Below are 18,781 nucleotides of genomic sequence, written 5' to 3'. Positions count from 1 at the left end.
TATTAGGCATAAATCCTATGAAAAGCAGAAATAGTATGATTTAGCAGAAATACTGTATTTAGCACAAGTACCGAAAAGTACCAGAAATACTATGATTTAGCAGAATAGTAATAACTTATTGAAACACAAATGCACAGAGGGACACACAAACACAGGCTCTAATCCAGTCAACCAGTCTAACTATGTTCAATTTAAATCCTACAATGACATGCTGCCAAATAAGGGCAGGGTCCTCTCTCTCCCACTAAACACACACACACACACACACACACACACACACACACACACACACACAGGGAGAGAGGACTAAGTTTCTAGGTCAGCCTGGGAGCTGGTGAATTTGAATCCACCAATCAGAGAGGCTGTTTACGTTTTCCCGCCAAAACAGGTGCATCTTTTTACACACGCAGCACAGAGACATAGACCTGCTTCTTTCAGTTTATTTCACATAGTGAGGATTCCCCTCAAACAAATGACCATAATTTCCTAACCATAGGGGCTAGAGCGGTCATTCTTACACCGTTTTGTTCAGAAGAGATGGGGGAATCTTCAAGTGTTGACAATTTATCATTAAAATATGAATTTTTAGAGATATATGACATGGATGACTTGTTGACTTAGAAGCCACGAATTCCCCAATATGCAAATTTGAATACCTGGAGCCCACATACATGATTGGCTGGCTGGGAAGCTGTGCAGGCCCTGATTTGTGGATTTGAATTCCTCAGCCCTCAGATATGATTGGCTGGCTTAGAAGCCATGAAGGCCCCAATATGCAAATTTGAATGCCTCAGGACACATATATGATTGGCTGGGAAACCGTGCAGGCCCTGATTTGAAAATTTGAATGTCTAAGTCCTCACAGAGGATTGGCTGCCTGGGGACCTGGCAGAAATATATAGAAATATATAGAAATACTATGATTAAGCATAAATACTACATTTAGTAGAAATACTATGTTTTAGCACAAATAGTATAAAAAGCAGAAATACTATAATTTAGCAGAAATACTATATTAAGCACAAATCCTATAAAAAGCAGAAATAGGATGATTAAGCATAAACACTACATTTAGTAGAAATATTATGTTTGAGCAAAAATCCTATAAAAAGCAGAAATACTATATTAGGCACAAATCCCATAAAAAGCAGAAATAGTATGATTAAGCATAAATACTACATTTAGTAGAAATACTATGTTTTAGCACAAATAGTATAAAAAGCAGAAATACTGTAATTTAGCAGAAATACTATATTAGGCACAAATCTTATAAAATAGCAGAAACAGTATAATTTAGCAAAATAGTAATAAGCTAAACAGAAAAATTGGAAAAGCAAAATGGACAGCTGAAAAAATGCTGAACATGCTGAGGGTCCCTCAAATATACTTGTTAAATGAAAAAATCAGCAAAAAAATGCACAGGGAGAGAGAAGTAAGTTTCTAGGTCAGCCTGGGAGCTGCTGAATTTGAATCCACCAATCAGAGAGCCTGTGTACTTTTTCCCGCCAAAACATGTGCCTCTTTTTACACACGCAGCACAGAGAGGCACAGGATTATTGCAGCCTATTTCTCATAGTGAGGACTCCCCTCAAACAAATGACCATAATTTCCAAACCGTAGGGGCTAGAGCGGTCATTCTTACACCGTTTTGTTCAGAAGAGATGGGGGAATCTTCCAGTGTTTACAATTTATCATTAAAATATGAATTATTAAAGATATTTGACTTCTAATGCACCATAACTGAGTAGAGCGAAGCAAAAACTGCCTTGACTTGCCCTCAAACAACGCTTTGTGACTTGAAATCTATTTGGAGTATCGATATCATTCTTTCACCGTAAGAGACAGCAGGCTTTGGTGAACAATCATGGAAATTTTCAGGTCTCTGTGGAAATCCAACAAAAAGTTATGACGAGAGAAAAAAGTGGTTCATTTCCACAGTTTTAAATCTGAAGAAATCTGAGCGAAGGACGAATTTCCTACCCTCAAACAAGTCCAACTCATTTCAGAACGGTAATAGGTGAGAAAGAAATTCTTGAATTGTGAGCGTCAGGGGTGTCTGAAGATATTCGGGGACAAGCCTCATGTCTTAAAGTCGCTTCGTTAAGGAGATATGACGATTCGAATATGCCTCTCATTACAGAAATCCAGCGATGATTTTGAACAAGCTCTCCATTGACTTTATATGGAGAGTTTTGAGACCTTGTGTTGGTCTGAGGAGATTTGCAAAAATTCTATAAATCCCACAACAATGATAGTGACATTTTCTGAAAGCCAGCAAAAATACCTACGTTTTGATGTATAATTTGTGGAAGTTGAGTGAAAATTGAGCAAGTAGCAAGAAGTTGTTCGGACATGAAGTGAAAATTGCAAAACCTTCAGTGGCACACTGGAAGCCAAGAGCATAGCAACCATAACAACGCATGTATTTTGTGAAAAATCACAATTTTGCAACTCAAAACTTTAAGAGGCATAAAAGTAAAACAGTAAAACATTTGAAAAAGCTGAATCTTACCTGAATAGCCCAATAATTTGTGAACATTTTAAAATTTGAATGGTTGTTCTAGGTGAAAATATGAGGAAGTAGTTAAGTTTCAAAAACAAGCAAATTTTAGCAGAATTGCAGAAGTTTCCCATTCATTTCAATGGGACAAATTAAAGGAAAAAAGCTTAATATTTTAAAAAGTATAATAGTTAAAAATAGCAAAAATCGTAGCGTAAATTAGCAGAAATAGCAGAATAGTTTAAAATTTGAACGGTGAAAATCGGCTGAAAATTGTGGAAGTAGTTAAGTGCCAAAAAGTGTACGGAAGCAACTAGAATAATAATAATAAAGAATAAAGAGAAACAGGAACTCAATAGTGTGGATGCTTAAAGCATCCACACAATAAAGAATAAAGAGAAACAGGAACTCAATAGTGTGGATGCTTAAAGCATCCACACAACTAGAAAAATTTGCATTTCCTGCGAAAATGCAGTGTGGATGCTTAAAGCTGAAGCTGTATGCAAAAAGTAGCTGAAAAAGCTGAAAAGTTGCAGAAATTGTAAAAACTTTGCAGAAGCAAAAGAAGTTTGCTAAAATGGAATAACTTAGCAAAACTGCAATATCATAGAGGAAACATAATACTTGGCAGAAATACAATAGCATAGCAGAATTTAGCAGAAATATTGTAACTTACCAGAAACATGATAACTTCTCAAAAATACAAGAATTTAGGAGAAATAGTATAAGATAACAGAAAGAATATATTTAGCCAAAAATACTTAAACATTACAGAAACACTATGATTTAGAAAAATAGTACAACAGAGCAGAAATATTGTGATTTACCAGAGACACTGTGATGAACTATGAATATTGTAATTTTAAATTAAGACTATGTTTTAGCACAAATATTATAATTTGGCAGAAATACTATAATTTAGCAGAAATACTATATTAAGCACAAATCCTATAAAAAGCAGAAATGGTATGATTAAGCATAAATACTACATTTAGTAGAAATACTTTGTTTTAGCACAAATCCCATAAAAAGCAGAAATACTGTACTATGATTTAGTAGAAAGACTATAATTAATCAGAAATACTAAATTTAGCAGAAATACTATATTAAGCACAAATCCTATGAAAAGCAGAAATAGTATGATTAAGCATAAATACTACATTTAGCAGAAATACTATATTAAGCACAAATCTTATAAAAAGCAGAAATACTATATTAAGCACAAATCCTATAAAAGCAGAAATAGTATATTAAGCACAAATCTTATAAAATAGCAGAAATAGTGTGATTTAGCACAATAGTAATAAGTTAAACAGAAAAATTGGAAAAGCAAAATGGACAGCTGAAAAAATGCTGAACATGCTGAGGGTCCCTCAAATATACTTGTTAAATGACAAAAATCAGCAAAAGAATTTATGACTGCCACACAATTACAAATATGTACACATGAGGAAACACACATGCACAGAGAGACACACACACAAGATCCAATTCAGTCAACCAGTCTAAATATATTGAATTTGAATCTTACAATGGGATCATCCCATTAAAAGGCTTTCTCTCTCTCTCTCTCTCTCTGTCACACACACACACACACACAAACACACACACACACACACACACACACAGGGAGAGAGAAGTAAGTTTCTAGGTCAGCCTGGGAGCTGGTGAATTTGAATCCACCAATCAGAGAGGCTGTGCACTTTTCCCCACCAAAACAGGTGCATCTGTTTACACACGCAGCAGCACAGAGAGGCACAGGATTTTTGCAGTCTATTTCTCATAGTGACGACTCCCCTCAAACAAATGACCGTAATTTCCTAACCGTAGGGGCTAGAACGGTCATTCTTACACCGTTTTGTTCAGAAGAGATGGGGGAATCTTCAAGTGTTGACAATTTAATATTAAAATATGAATTTTTAGAGATATATGACATGGATGACTTGTTGACTTAGAAGCCACGAATTCCCCAATATGCAAATTTGAATGCCTGAGACCACATATGTGATTGGCTGGCTGGGAAGCCGTGCAGGCCCTGATTTGTGGATTTGAATTCCTCAGCCCTCAGATATGATTGGCTGGCTTAGAAGCCACGAAGGCCCCAATATGCAAATTTGAATGCCTCAGGACACTTATTTGATTGGCTGGGAAACTGTGCAGGCCCTGATTTGAAAATTTGAATGTCTCAGTCCTCACAGAGGATTGGCTGCCTGGGGACCTGGCAGAAATATATAGAAATACTATTATTAAGCATAAATACTACATTTAGTAGAAATACTATGTTTTAGCACAAATACTATAAAAAGAAGAAAAACTATAATTTAGCAGAAATACTATATTAAGCACAAATCCTATAAAAAGCAGAAATACTATAATTTAGCAGAAATACTATGTTAGGCACAAATCCTATAAAAAGCAGAAATACTATAATTTAGCAGAAATACTATGTTAGGCACAAATCCTATAAAAAGCAGAAATACTATAATTTAGCAGAAATACTATATTAGGCATAAATCCTATGAAAAGCAGAAATAGTATGATTTAGCAGAAATACTGTATTTAGCACAAGTACCGAAAAGTACCAGAAATACTATGATTTAGCAGAATAGTAATAACTTATTGAAACACAAATGCACAGAGGGACACACAAACACAGGCTCTAATCCAGTCAACCAGTCTAACTATGTTCAATTTAAATCCTACAATGACATGCTGCCAAATAAGGGCAGGGTCCTCTCTCTCCCACTAAACACACACACACACACACACACACACACACACACACACACACACACACACAGGGAGAGAGGACTAAGTTTCTAGGTCAGCCTGGGAGCTGCTGAATTTGAATCCACCAATCAGAGAGGCTGTTTACGTTTTCCCGCCAAAACAGGTGCATCTTTTTACACACGCAGCACAGAGACATAGACCTGCTTCTTTCAGTTTATTTCACATAGTGAGGATTCCCCTCAAACAAATGACCATAATTTCCTAACCATAGGGGCTAGAGCGGTCATTCTTACACCGTTTTGTTCAGAAGAGATGGGGGAATCTTCAAGTGTTGACAATTTATCATTAAAATATGAATTTTTAGAGATATATGACATGGATGACTTGTTGACTTAGAAGCCACGAATTCCCCAATATGCAAATTTGAATACCTGGAGCCCACATACATGATTGGCTGGCTGGGAAGCTGTGCAGGCCCTGATTTGTGGATTTGAATTCCTCAGCCCTCAGATATGATTGGCTGGCTTAGAAGCCATGAAGGCCCCAATATGCAAATTTGAATGCCTCAGGACACATATATGATTGGCTGGGAAGCCGTGCAGGCCCTGATTTGAAAATTTGAATGTCTCAGTCCTCACAGAGGATTGGCTGCCTGGGGACCTGGCAGAAATATATAGAAATACTATGATTAAGCATAAATACTACATTTAGTAGAAATACTATGTTTTAGCACAAATACTATAAAAAGCAGAAATACTATAATTTAGCAGAAATACTATATTAAGCACAAATCTTATAAAAAGCAGAAATAGGATGATTAAGCATAAACACTACATTTAGCAGAAATACTATGTTTGAGCAAAAATCCTATAAAAAGCAGAAATACTATATAAGGCACAAATCCCATAAAAAGCAGAAATAGTATGATTAAGCATAAATACTACATTTAGTAGAAATACTATGTTTTAGCACAAATAGTATAAAAAGCAGAAATTTTGTAATTTAGCAGAAATACTATATTAGGCACAAATCTTATAAAATAGCAGAAATAGTATTATTTAGCACAATAGTAATAAGTTAAACAGAAAAATTGGAAAAGCAAAATGGACAGCTGAAAAAATGCTGAACATGCTGAGGGTCCCTCAAATATACTTGTTAAATGAAAAAAATCAGCAAAAATTGCACAGGGAGAGAGAAGTAAGTTTCTAGGTCAGCCTGGGAGCTGCTGAATTTGAATCCACCAATCAGAGAGCCTGTGTACTTTTTCCCGCCAAAACATGTGCCTCTTTTTACACACGCAGCACAGAGAGGCACAGGATTATTGCAGCCTATTTCTCATAGTGAGGACTCCCCTCAAACAAATGACCATAATTTCCAAACCGTAGGGGCTAGAGCGGTCATTCTTACACCGTTTTGTTCAGAAGAGATGGGGGAATCTTCCAGTGTTTACAATTTATCATTAAAATATGAATTATTAAAGATATTTGACTTGTAATGCACCATAACTGAGTAGAGCGAAGCAAAAACTGCCTTGACTTGCCCTCAAACAACGCTTTCTAACTCGAAATCTATTTGGAGTATCGATATCATTCTTTCACCGTAAGAGACAGCAGGCTCTGGTGAACAATCATGGAAATTTTCAGGTCTCTGTGGAAATCCAACAAAAAGTTATGACGAGAGAAAAAAGTGGTTCATTTCCACAGTTTGAAATCTGAAGAAATCTGAGCGAAGGACGAATTTCCTACCCTCAAACAAGTCCAACTCATTTCAGAACGGTAATAGGTGAGAAAGAAATTCTTGAATTGTGAGCGTCAGGGGTGTCTGAAGATATTCGGGGACAAGCTTCATGTCTTAACTTTGCTTCGTTAAGGAGATATGACGATTCGAATATGCCTCTCATTACAGAAATCCAGCGGTGATTTTGAACAAGCTCTCCATTCACTTTATATGGAGAGTTTTCTGACCTTGTGTTAGTCTGAGGAGATTTGCAAAAATTCTATAAATCCCACAACAATGATGGTGACATTTTCTGAAAGCCAGCAAAAATACCTACGTTTTGATGTATAATTTGTGGAAGTTGAGTGAAAATTGAGCAAGTAGCAGGAAGTTGTTCGGACATGAAGTGAAAATTGCAAAACCTTCAGTGGCACACTGGAAGCCAAGAGCATAGCAACCATAACAACACATGTATTTTGTGAAAAATCACAATTTTGCAACTCAAAACTTTAAGAGGCATAAAAGTAAAACAGTAAAAGATTTGAAAAAGCTGAATCATACCTGAATAGCCCAATAATTTGTGAACATTTTAAAGTTTGAATGGTTGTTCTAGGTGAAAATATGAGGAAGTAGTTAAGTTTCAAAAACAAGCAAATTTTAGCAGAATTGCTGAAGTTTCCCATTCATTTCAATGGGACAAATTAAAGGAAAAAAGCTTAATATTTTAAAAAGTATAATAGTTAAAAATAGCAAAAGTCATAGCGCACATTAGCAGAAATAGCAGAATAGTTTAAAATTTGAACGGTGAAAATCGGCTGAAAATTGTGGAAGTAGTTAAGTGCCAAAAAGTGTACGGAAGCAACTAGAATAATAACTAGAAAAATTTGCATTTCCTGCGAAAATGCAGTGTGGATGCTTAAAGCTGAAGCTGCATGCAAAAACCACCTGAAAAAGCTGAAAAGTTGCAGAAATTGTAAAAGCTTTTCAGAAGCAAAAGAACTTTGCTAAAATGGAATAACTTAGCAGAACTGCAATATCTTAGAGGAAACATAATACTTGGCAGAAATACAATTATATAGCAGAAATGCTATATTTAGAAAGAAAGATATAATATAGTAAAAATAGTATGATTTAGCAGAAATACTGTATTTAGCACAAGTACCAAAAAGTAGCAGAAATACTATGATTTAGCAGAAATACTATGATTGAGCAGAAGTACTAAGATGTAGTAAAAGTACTTTGATTTAACAGAATTACAATTATGGAGGAGTAATACTTTAAAATGGGAGAAATAGCCTAAAGGGAAGAGTATTTGTGCCATGGAGTGTTAACAAGAATGTGAGGTCCATATTAGAAAAGCTGGTAAAATCATAAAAGTTTGCAGAATTGTAATAAATGATGAATATGAATTACTGGTCTGTGACAGTGTATTAATTTGTAGGGAAAAAAACATGTTAACCAAGGTGGAATCGAACCCACGATCTTTGGCTTGCAGACCCGTGTCATTACCAACTGCGCCACTGGGAAAGAGAGCAGCCGTTTTGAAAAACAGGGTGATGAGGAGCCAGAATTAGAGGCGATGAGGTGATGAGAGGCGAAAAACGCCGTTTTTTGGAGTTACAAAACGTTGTGTAACTCAAAAACTAGGTGGACTAGAAGCATAATTCTTGTACTGGGTGAATCAGCGGACTTTGGTGTACTTTAACTGCGATTTTCATTGCTCTATGTACATCTGTCGCTGAGATATGACGAGAGAGGAAACGGAAAACCTCAGATATGATTGGCTGGCTGGGAGACCGTGCAGGCCCTGATCTGTATATTTGAATGTCTGAGTCCTCACAGAGGATTGGCTGCCTGGCAGAAATATATAGAAATAGTATGATTAAGCATAAATACTACATTTAGCAGAAATACTATATTAAGCACAAATCCTATAAAAAGCAGAAATAGTATATTAAGCACAAATCCTATAAAAAGCAGAAATACTATATTTGGCACAAATCCTATTAAAAGCAGAAATAGTATGATTTTAGCCAATAGTAATAAGTTAAACAGAAAAATCGGATAAGCAAAATGGACAGCTGAAAAAATGCTGAACATGCTGAGGGTCCCTCAAATATACTTGTTAAATGAAAAAAATCATCAAAAAATATATATAACAGCCACACAATCAGAAATATGTACACATAAGGAAACACACATGCACAGAGAGACACACACACAAGATCCAATTCAGTCAACCAGTCTAAATATATTGAATTTGAAGCTTAGCATGAGGTCATCCCATTAAAAGCCTTTCGCTCTCTCTCTCTCTCTCTCTCTCTGTCACACACACACACACACACACACACACACACACACACACAGGGAGAGAGAAGTAAGTTTCTAGGTCAGCCTGGGAGCTGCTGAATTTGAATCCACCAATCAGAGAGGCTGTTTACGTTTTCCCGCCAAAACAGGTGCATCTTTTTACACACGCAGCAGCACAGAGAGGCACAGGATTATTGCAGCCTATTTCTCATAGTGAGGACTCCCCTCAAACAAATGACCATAATTTCCAAACCGTAGGGGCTAGAGCGGTCATTCTTACACTGTTTTGTTCAGAAGAGATGGGGGAATCTTCCAGTGTTAACAATTTATCATTAAAATGTGAATTTTTAGAGATATACGACATGGATGACTTGTTGACTTAGAAGCCACGAATTCCCCCAATATGCAAATTTGAATGCCTGAGGCCACATATATGATTGGCTGCCTGGGAAGCCGTGCAGGCCCTGATTTGTGGATTTGAATTCCTCAGCCCTCAGATATGATTGGCTGGCTTAGAAGCCATGAAGGCCCCAATATGCAAATTTGAATGCCTCAGGACACATATGTGATTGGCTGGGAAGTCGTGCAGGCCCTGATTTGAAAATTTGAATTTCTCAGTCCTCACAGAGGATTGGCTGCCTGGGGACCTGGCAGAAATATATAGAAATACTATGATTAAGCATAAATACTACATTTAGTAGAAATACTATGTTTTAGCACAAATACTATAAAAAGCAGAAATACTATAATTTAGCAGAAATACTATATTAAGCACAAATCCTATAAAAAGCAGAAATAGGATGATTAAGCATAAACACTACATTTAGTAGAAATACTATGTTTGAGCAAAAATCCTATAAAAAGCAGAAATACTATATTAGGCACAAATCCCATAAAAAGCAGAAATAGTATGATTAAGCATAAATACTACATTTAGTAGAAATACTATGTTTTAGCACAAATAGTATAAAAAGCAGAAATATTGTAATTTAGCAGAAATACTATATTAGGCACAAATCTTATAAAATAGCAGAAATAGTATTATTTAGCACAATAGTAATAAGTTAAACAGAAAAATTGGAAAAGCAAAATGGACAGCTGAAAAAATGCTGAACATGCTGAGGGTCCCTCAAATATACTTGTTAAATGACAAAAATCAGCAAAAAAATTTATGACTGCCACACAATTACAAATATGTACACATGAGGAAACACACATGCACAGAGAGACACACACACAAGATCCAATTCAGTCAACCAGTCTAAATATATTGAATTTGAATCTTACAATGGGATCATCCCATTAAAAGGCTTTCTCTCTCTCTCTCTCTCTGTCACACACACACACACACACACACACACACACACACACACACACACACAGGGAGAGAGAAGTAAGTTTCTAGGTCAGCCTGGGAGCTGGTGAATTTGAATCCACCAATCAGAGAGGCTGTGCACTTTTCCCCACCAAAACAGGTGCATCTGTTTACACACGCAGCAGCACAGAGAGACACAGGATTTTTGCAGTCTATTTCTCATAGTGACGACTCCCCTCAAACAAATGACCGTAATTTCCTAACCGTAGGGGCTAGAACGGTCATTCTTACACCGTTTTGTTCAGAAGAGATGGGGGAATCTTCAAGTGTTGACAATTTAATATTAAAATATGAATTTTTAGAGATATATGACATGGATGACTTGTTGACTTAGAAGCCACGAATTCCCCAATATGCAAATTTGAATGCCTGAGACCACATATGTGATTGGCTGGCTGGGAAGCCGTGCAGGCCCTGATTTGTGGATTTGAATTCCTCAGCCCTCAGATATGATTGGCTGGCTTAGAAGCCACGAAGGCCCCAATATGCAAATTTGAATGCCTCAGGACACTTATTTGATTGGCTGGGAAACTGTGCAGGCCCTGATTTGAAAATTTGAATGTCTCAGTCCTCACAGAGGATTGGCTGCCTGGGGACCTGGCAGAAATATATAGAAATACTATTATTAAGCATAAATACTACATTTAGTAGAAATACTATGTTTTAGCACAAATACTATAAAAAGAAGAAAAACTATAATTTAGCAGAAATACTATATTAAGCACAAATCCTATAAAAAGCAGAAATACTATAATTTAGAACAAATAGTATAAAAAGCAGAAATACTATAATTTAGCAGAAATACTATGTTAGGCACAAATCCTATAAAAAGCAGAAATACTATAATTTAGCAGAAATACTATGTTAGGCACAAATCCTATAAAAAGCAGAAATACTATAATTTAGCAGAAATACTATATTAGGCATAAATCCTATGAAAAGCAGAAATAGTATGATTTAGCAGAAACACTGTATTTAGCACAAGTACCGAAAAGTACCAGAAATACTATGATTTAGCAGAATAGTAATAACTTATTGAAACACAAATGCACAGAGGGACACACAAACACAGGCTCTAATCCAGTCAACCAGTCTAACTATGTTCAATTTAAATCCTACAATGACATGCTGCCAAATAAGGGCAGGGTCCTCTCTCTCCCACTAAACACACACACACACACACACACACACACACACACACACAGGGAGAGAGGACTAAGTTTCTAGGTCAGCCTGGGAGCTGCTGAATTTGAATCCACCAATCAGAGAGGCTGTTTACGTTTTCCCGCCAAAACAGGTGCATCTTTTTACACACGCAGCACAGAGACATAGACCTGCTTCTTTCAGTTTATTTCACATAGTGAGGACTCCCCTCAAACAAATGACCATAATTTCCTAACCATAGGGGCTAGAGCGGTCATTCTTACACCGTTTTGTTCAGAAGAGATGGGGGAATCTTCAAGTGTTGACAATTTATCATTAAAATATGAATTTTTAGAGATATATGACATGGATGACTTGTTGACTTAGAAGACACGAATTCCCCAATATGCAAATTTGAATACCTGGAGCCCACATACATGATTGGCTGGCTGGGAAGCCGTGCAGGCCCTGATTTGTGGATTTGAATTCCTCAGCCCTCAGATATGATTGGCTGGCTTAGAAGCCATGAAGGCCCTAATATGCAAATTTGAATGCCTCAGGACACATATATGATTGGCTGGGAAACCGTGCAGGCCCTGATTTGAAAATTTGAATGTCTAAGTCCTCACAGAGGATTGGCTGCCTGGGGACCTGGCAGAAATATATAGAAATACTATTATTAAGCATAAATACTACATTTAGTAGAAATACTATGTTTTAGCACAAATAGTATAAAAAGCAGAAATACTGTAATTTAGCAGAAATACTATATTAAGCACAAATCCTATAAAAAGCAGAAATACTATATTAGGCACAAATCCTATAAAAAGCAGAAATACTATATTAGGCACAAATCTTATAAAAAGCAGAAATACTATATTAGGCACAAATAGTATAAAAAGCAGAAATACTATAATTTAGCAGAAATACTATGTTAGGCACAAATCCTATAAAAAGAATAAATACTATAATTTAGCAGAAATACTATATTAGGCACAAATCTTATGAAAAGCAGAAATAGTATGATTTAGCAGAATAGTAATAACTTACAAAATTACAAATATGGAGGCATATTGAAACACAAATGCACAGAGGGACACACAAACACAGGCTCTAATCCAGTCAACCAGTCTAACTATATTCAATTTAAATCCTACAATGACATGCTGCCAAATAAGGGCAGGGTCCTCTCTCTCCCACTAAACAAACACACACACACACACACACACACACACACACACACACACACACACACACACACACACAGAGGGAGAGAGCTGCCGAATTTAAATCCACCAATCAGAGTGGCTGTTTACGTTTTCCCGCCAAAACAGGTGCATCTTTTTACACACGCAGGACAGAGAGGCACAGGATTATTGCAGCCTATTTCTCATAGTGAGGACTCCCCTCAAACAAATGACCATAATTTCCTAACCGTAGGGGCTAGAGCGGTCATTCTTACACCGTTTTGTTCAGAAGAGATGGGGGAATCTTCCAGTGTTAACAATTTATCATTAAAATATGAATTATTAAAGATATTTGACTTCTAATGCACCATAACTGAGCAGAGCGAAGCAAAAACTGCCTTGACTTGCCCTCAAACAACGCTTTGTAACTCTAAATCTATTTGGAGTATCGATATCATTCTTTCACCGTAAGAGACAGCAGGCTTTGGTGAACAATCATGGAAATTTTCAGGTCTCTGTGGAAATCCAACAAAAAGTTATGACGAGAGAAAAAAGTGGTTCATTTCCAGGGTTTGAAATCTGAAGAAATCTGAGCGAAGGACAAATTTCCTACCCTCAAACAAGTCCAACTCATTTCAGAACGGTAATAGGTGAGAAAGAAATTCTTGAATTGTGAGCGTCACGAGTGTCTGAAGATATACCGGGACAAGCCTCATGTCTTAACTTTGCTTCGTTAAGGAGATATGACGATTCGAATATGCCTCTCATTACAGAAATCCAGCGGTGATTTTGAACAAACTCTCCATTGACTTTATATGGAGAGTTTTCTGACCTTGTGTTAGTCTGAGGAGATTTGCCAAAATTCTATAAATCCCACAACAATGATGGTGACATTTTCTGAAAGCCAGCAAAAATACCTACGTTTTGATGTATAATTTGTGGAAGTTGAGTGAAAATTGAGCAAGTAGCAAACAGTTGTTCGGACATGAAGAGAAGACTGCAAAAGCTTCAGTGGCACACTGGAAGCCAAGAGCATAGCAACCATAACAACACATGTATTTTGTGAAAAATCACAATTTTGCAACTCAAAACTTTAAGAGGCATAAAAGTAAAACAGTAAAAGATTTCAAAAAGCTGAATCATACCTGAATAGCCCAATAATTTATGAACATTTTAAAGTTTGAATGGTTGTTCTAGGTGAAAATATGAGGAAGTAGTTAAGTTTCAAAAACAAGCAAATTTTAGCAGAATTGCAGAAGTTTCCCATTCATTTCAATGGGACAAATTAAAGGAAAAAAGTGGAATATTTTAAAAAGTATAATAGTTAAAAATAGCAAAAATCATAGCAAGAAAGAGCAAAAATAGCAGAATAGTTTAAAATTTGAACGGTGAAAATCGGCTGAAAATTGTGGAAGTAGTTAAGTGCCAAAAAGTGTACGGAAGCAACTGGAATAATAATAATAATAAAGTATAAAGAATAAAGAGAAACAGGAACTCAATAGTGTGGATGCTTAAAGCATCCACACAATAATAACTAGAAAAATTTGCATTTCCTGCGAAAATGCAGTGTGGATGCTTAAAGCTGAAGCTGTATGCAAAAACTAGCTGAAAAAGCTGAAAAGTTGCAGAAATTGTAAAAACTTTGCAGAAGCAAAAGAAGTTTGCTAAAATGGAATAACTTAGCAGAACTGCAATATCTTAGAGGAAACATAATACTTGGCAGAAATACAATAGCATAGCAGAATTTAGCAGAAATATTGTAACTTACCAGAAACATGATAACTTCTCAAAAATACAAGAATTTAGGAGAAATAGTATAAGATAACAGAAAGAATATATTTAGCCAAAAATACTTAAACATTACAGAAACACTATGATTTAGAAAAATAGTACAACAGAGCAGAAATATTGTGATTTACCAGAGACACTGTGATGAACTATGAATATTGTAATTTTAAATTGAGACTATGTTTTAGCACAAATATTATAATTTGGCAGAAATACTATAATTTAGCACAAATACTATAAAAAGCAGAAATACTATAATTTAGCAGAAATACTATATTAAGCACAAACCCTATAAAAAGCAGAAATACTGTACTATGATTTGGTAGAAAAAACTATAATTAATCAGAAATACTATATTTGGCAGAAATACGGTATTTGGCACAAATCTTATAAAATAGCAGAAATAGTATGATTTAGCACAATAGTAATAAGTTAAACAGAAAAATCGGAAAGGCAAAATGGACAGCTGAAAAAATGCTGAACATGCTGAGGTTCCCTCAAATATACTTGTTAAATGACAAAAATCTGCAAAAAAATTTATGACTGCCACACAATTACAAATATGTACACATGAGGAAACACACATGCACAGAGAGACACACACACAAGATCCAATTCAGTCAACCAGTCTAAATATATTGAATTTGAATCTTACAATGAGATCATCCCATTTAAAGGCTTTCTCTCTCTCTCTCTCTCTCTCTCTGTCACACAAACACACACACACACACACACACACAGGGAGAGAGAAGTAAGTTTCTAGGTCAGCCTGGGAGCTGGTGAATTTGAATCCACCAATCAGAGAGGCTGTGCACTTTTCCCCACCAAAACAGGTGCATCTGTTTACACACGCAGCAGCACAGAGAGACACAGGATTTTTGCAGTCTATTTCTCATAGTGACGACTCCCCTCAAACAAATGACCATAATTTCCTAACCGTAGGGGCTAGAACGGTCATTCTTACACCGTTTTCTTCAGAAGAGATGGGGGAATCTTCAAGTGTTGACAATTTAATATTAAAATATGAATTTTTAGAGATATATGACATGGATGACTTGTTGACGTAGAAGCCACGAATTCCCCAATATGCAAATTTGAATGCCTGAGACCACATATGTGATTGGCTGGCTGGGAAGCCGTGCAGGCCCTGATTTGTGGATTTGAATTCCTCAGCCCTCAGATATGATTGGCTGGCTTAGAAGCCACGAAGGCCCCAATATGCAAATTTGAATGCCTCAGGACACTTATTTGATTGGCTGGGAAACTGTGCAGGCCCTGATTTGAAAATTTGAATGTCTCAGTCCTCACAGAGGATTGGCTGCCTGGGGACCTGGCAGAAATATATAGAAATACTATTATTAAGCATAAATACTACATTTAGTAGAAATACTATGTTTTAGCACAAATACTATAAAAAGAAGAAAAACTATAATTTAGCAGAAATACTATATTAAGCACAAATCCTATAAAAAGCAGAAATACTATAATTTAGAACAAATAGTATAAAAAGCAGAAATACTATAATTTAGCAGAAATACTATGTTAGGCACAAATCCTATAAAAAGCAGAAATACTATAATTTAGCAGAAATACTATGTTAGGCACAAATCCTATAAAAAGCAGAAATACTATAATTTAGCAGAAATACTATATTAGGCATAAATCCTATGAAAAGGAGAAATACTATATTAAGCACAAATCGTATAAAAAGCAGAAATACTATATTAGGTACAAATCCTATAAAAAGCAGAAATACTATATTAGGCACAAATAGTATAAAAAGCAGAAATACTATAATTTAGCAGAAATCCTATGTTTGGCACAAATCCTATAAAAATAATAAATACTATAATTTAGCAGAAATACTATATTAGGCACAAATCTTATGAAAAGCAGAAATAGTATCATTTAGCAGAATAGTAATAACTTACAAAATTACAAATATGGAGGCATATTGGAACACAAATGCACAGAGGGACACACAAACACAGGCTCTAATCCAGTCAACCAGTCTAACTATATTCAATTTAAATCCTACAATGACATGCTGCCAAATAAGGGCAGGGTTCTCTCTCTCCCACTAAACACACACACACACACACACACACACACACACACACACAGAGGGAGAGAGCTGCCGAATTTAAATCCACCAATCAGAGTGGCTGTTTACGTTTTCCCGCCAAAACAGGTGCATCTTTTTACACACGCAGGACAGAGAGGCACAGGATTATTGCAGCCTATTTCTCATAGTGAGGACTCCCCTCAAACAAATGACCATAATTTCCAAACCGTAGGGGCTAGAGCGGTCATTCTTACACCGTTTTGTTCAGAAGAGATGGGGGAATCTTCCAGTGTTAACAATTTATCATTAAAATATGAATTATTAAAGATATTTGACTTCTAATGCACCATAACTGAGCAGAGCGAAGCAAAAACTGCCTTGACTTGCCCTCAAACAACGCTTTCTAACTCTAAATCTATTTGGAGTATCGATATCATTCTTTCACCGTAAGAGACAGCAGGCTTTGGTGAACAGTCATAGAAATTTTCAGGTCTCTGTGGAAATCCAAAAAAAAGTTATGACGAGAGAAAAAAGTGGTTCATTTCCACAGTTTGAAATCTGAAGAAATCTGAGCGACGGACGAATTTCCTACCCTCAAACAAGTCCAACTCATTTCAGAACGGTAATAGGTGAGAAAGAAATTCTTGAATTGTGAGCGTCAGGGGTGTCTGAAGATATTCGGGGACAAGCCTCATGTCTTAAAGTCGCTTCGTTAAGGAGATATGACGATTCGAATATGCCTCTCATTACAGAAATCCAGCGATGATTTTGAACAAGCTCTCCATTGACTTTATATGGAGAGTTTTGAGACCTTGTGTTGGTCTGAGGAGATTTGCCAAAATTCTATAAATCCCACAACAATGATAGTGACATTTTCTGAAAGCCAGCAAAAATACCTACGTTTTGATGTATAATTTGTGGAAGTTGAGTGAAAATTGAGCAAGTAGCAAGAAGTTGTTCGGACATGAAGTGAAAATTGCAAAACCTTCAGTGACACACTGGAAGCCAAGAGCATAGCAACCATAACAACGCATGTATTTTGTGAAAAATCACAATTTTGCAACTCAAAACTTTAAGAGGCATAAAAGTAAAACGGTAAAAGATTTGAAAAAGCTGAATCATACATGAATAGCCCAATAATTTGTGAACATTTTAAAGTTTGAATGGTTTTTCTAGGCGAAAGTATGAGGAAGTAGTTAAGTTTCAAAAACAAGCAAAATTTAGCAGAATTTTGGAAGTTTTCCATTCATTTCAATGGGACAAATTAAAGGAAAAAAGCTTAATATTTTAAAAAGTATAATAGCAAAAAATAGCAAAAATCATAGCGCAAATTAGCAGAAATAGCAGAATAGTTTAAAATTTGAACGGTGAAAATAGCACAAAAATTGTGGAAGTAGTTAAAGGACGAAAAATGAGCAACTTGAAGAATAATAATAATAATAATAATAATAAAGAATAAAGAGAAACAGGAACTCAATAGTGTGGATGCTTAAAGCATCCACACAATAATAACTAGAAAAATTTGCATTTCCTGCGAAAATGCAGTGTGGATGCTTAAAGCTGAAGCTGTATGCAAAAACTAGCTGAAAAAGCTGAAAAGTTGCAGAAATTGTAAAAACTTTGCAGAAGCAAAAGAAGTTTGCTAAAATGGAATAACTTAGCAGAACTGCAATATCTTAGAGGAAACATAATACTTGGCAGAAATACAATAGCATAGCAGAATTTAGCAGAAATATTGTAACTTACCAGAAACATGATAACTTCTCAAAAATACAAGAATTTAGGAGAAATAGTATAAGATAACAGAAAGAATATATTTAGCCAAAAATACTTAAACATTACAGAAACACTATGATTTAGAAAAATAGTACAACAGAGCAGAAATATTGTGATTTACCAGAGACACTGTGATGAACTATGAATATTGTAATTTTAAATTAAGACTATGTTTTAGCACAAATATTATA

This window comes from Mchenga conophoros, linkage group LG16 (assembly GCF_057382185.1).
Source record: "Mchenga conophoros isolate Kocher_MC1m ecotype Shallow Benthic linkage group LG16, M_conophoros_male_GT1.1, whole genome shotgun sequence".
NCBI lineage: Eukaryota > Metazoa > Chordata > Actinopteri > Cichliformes > Cichlidae > Mchenga > Mchenga conophoros.
This window is presented reverse-complemented; position numbering follows the sequence as displayed.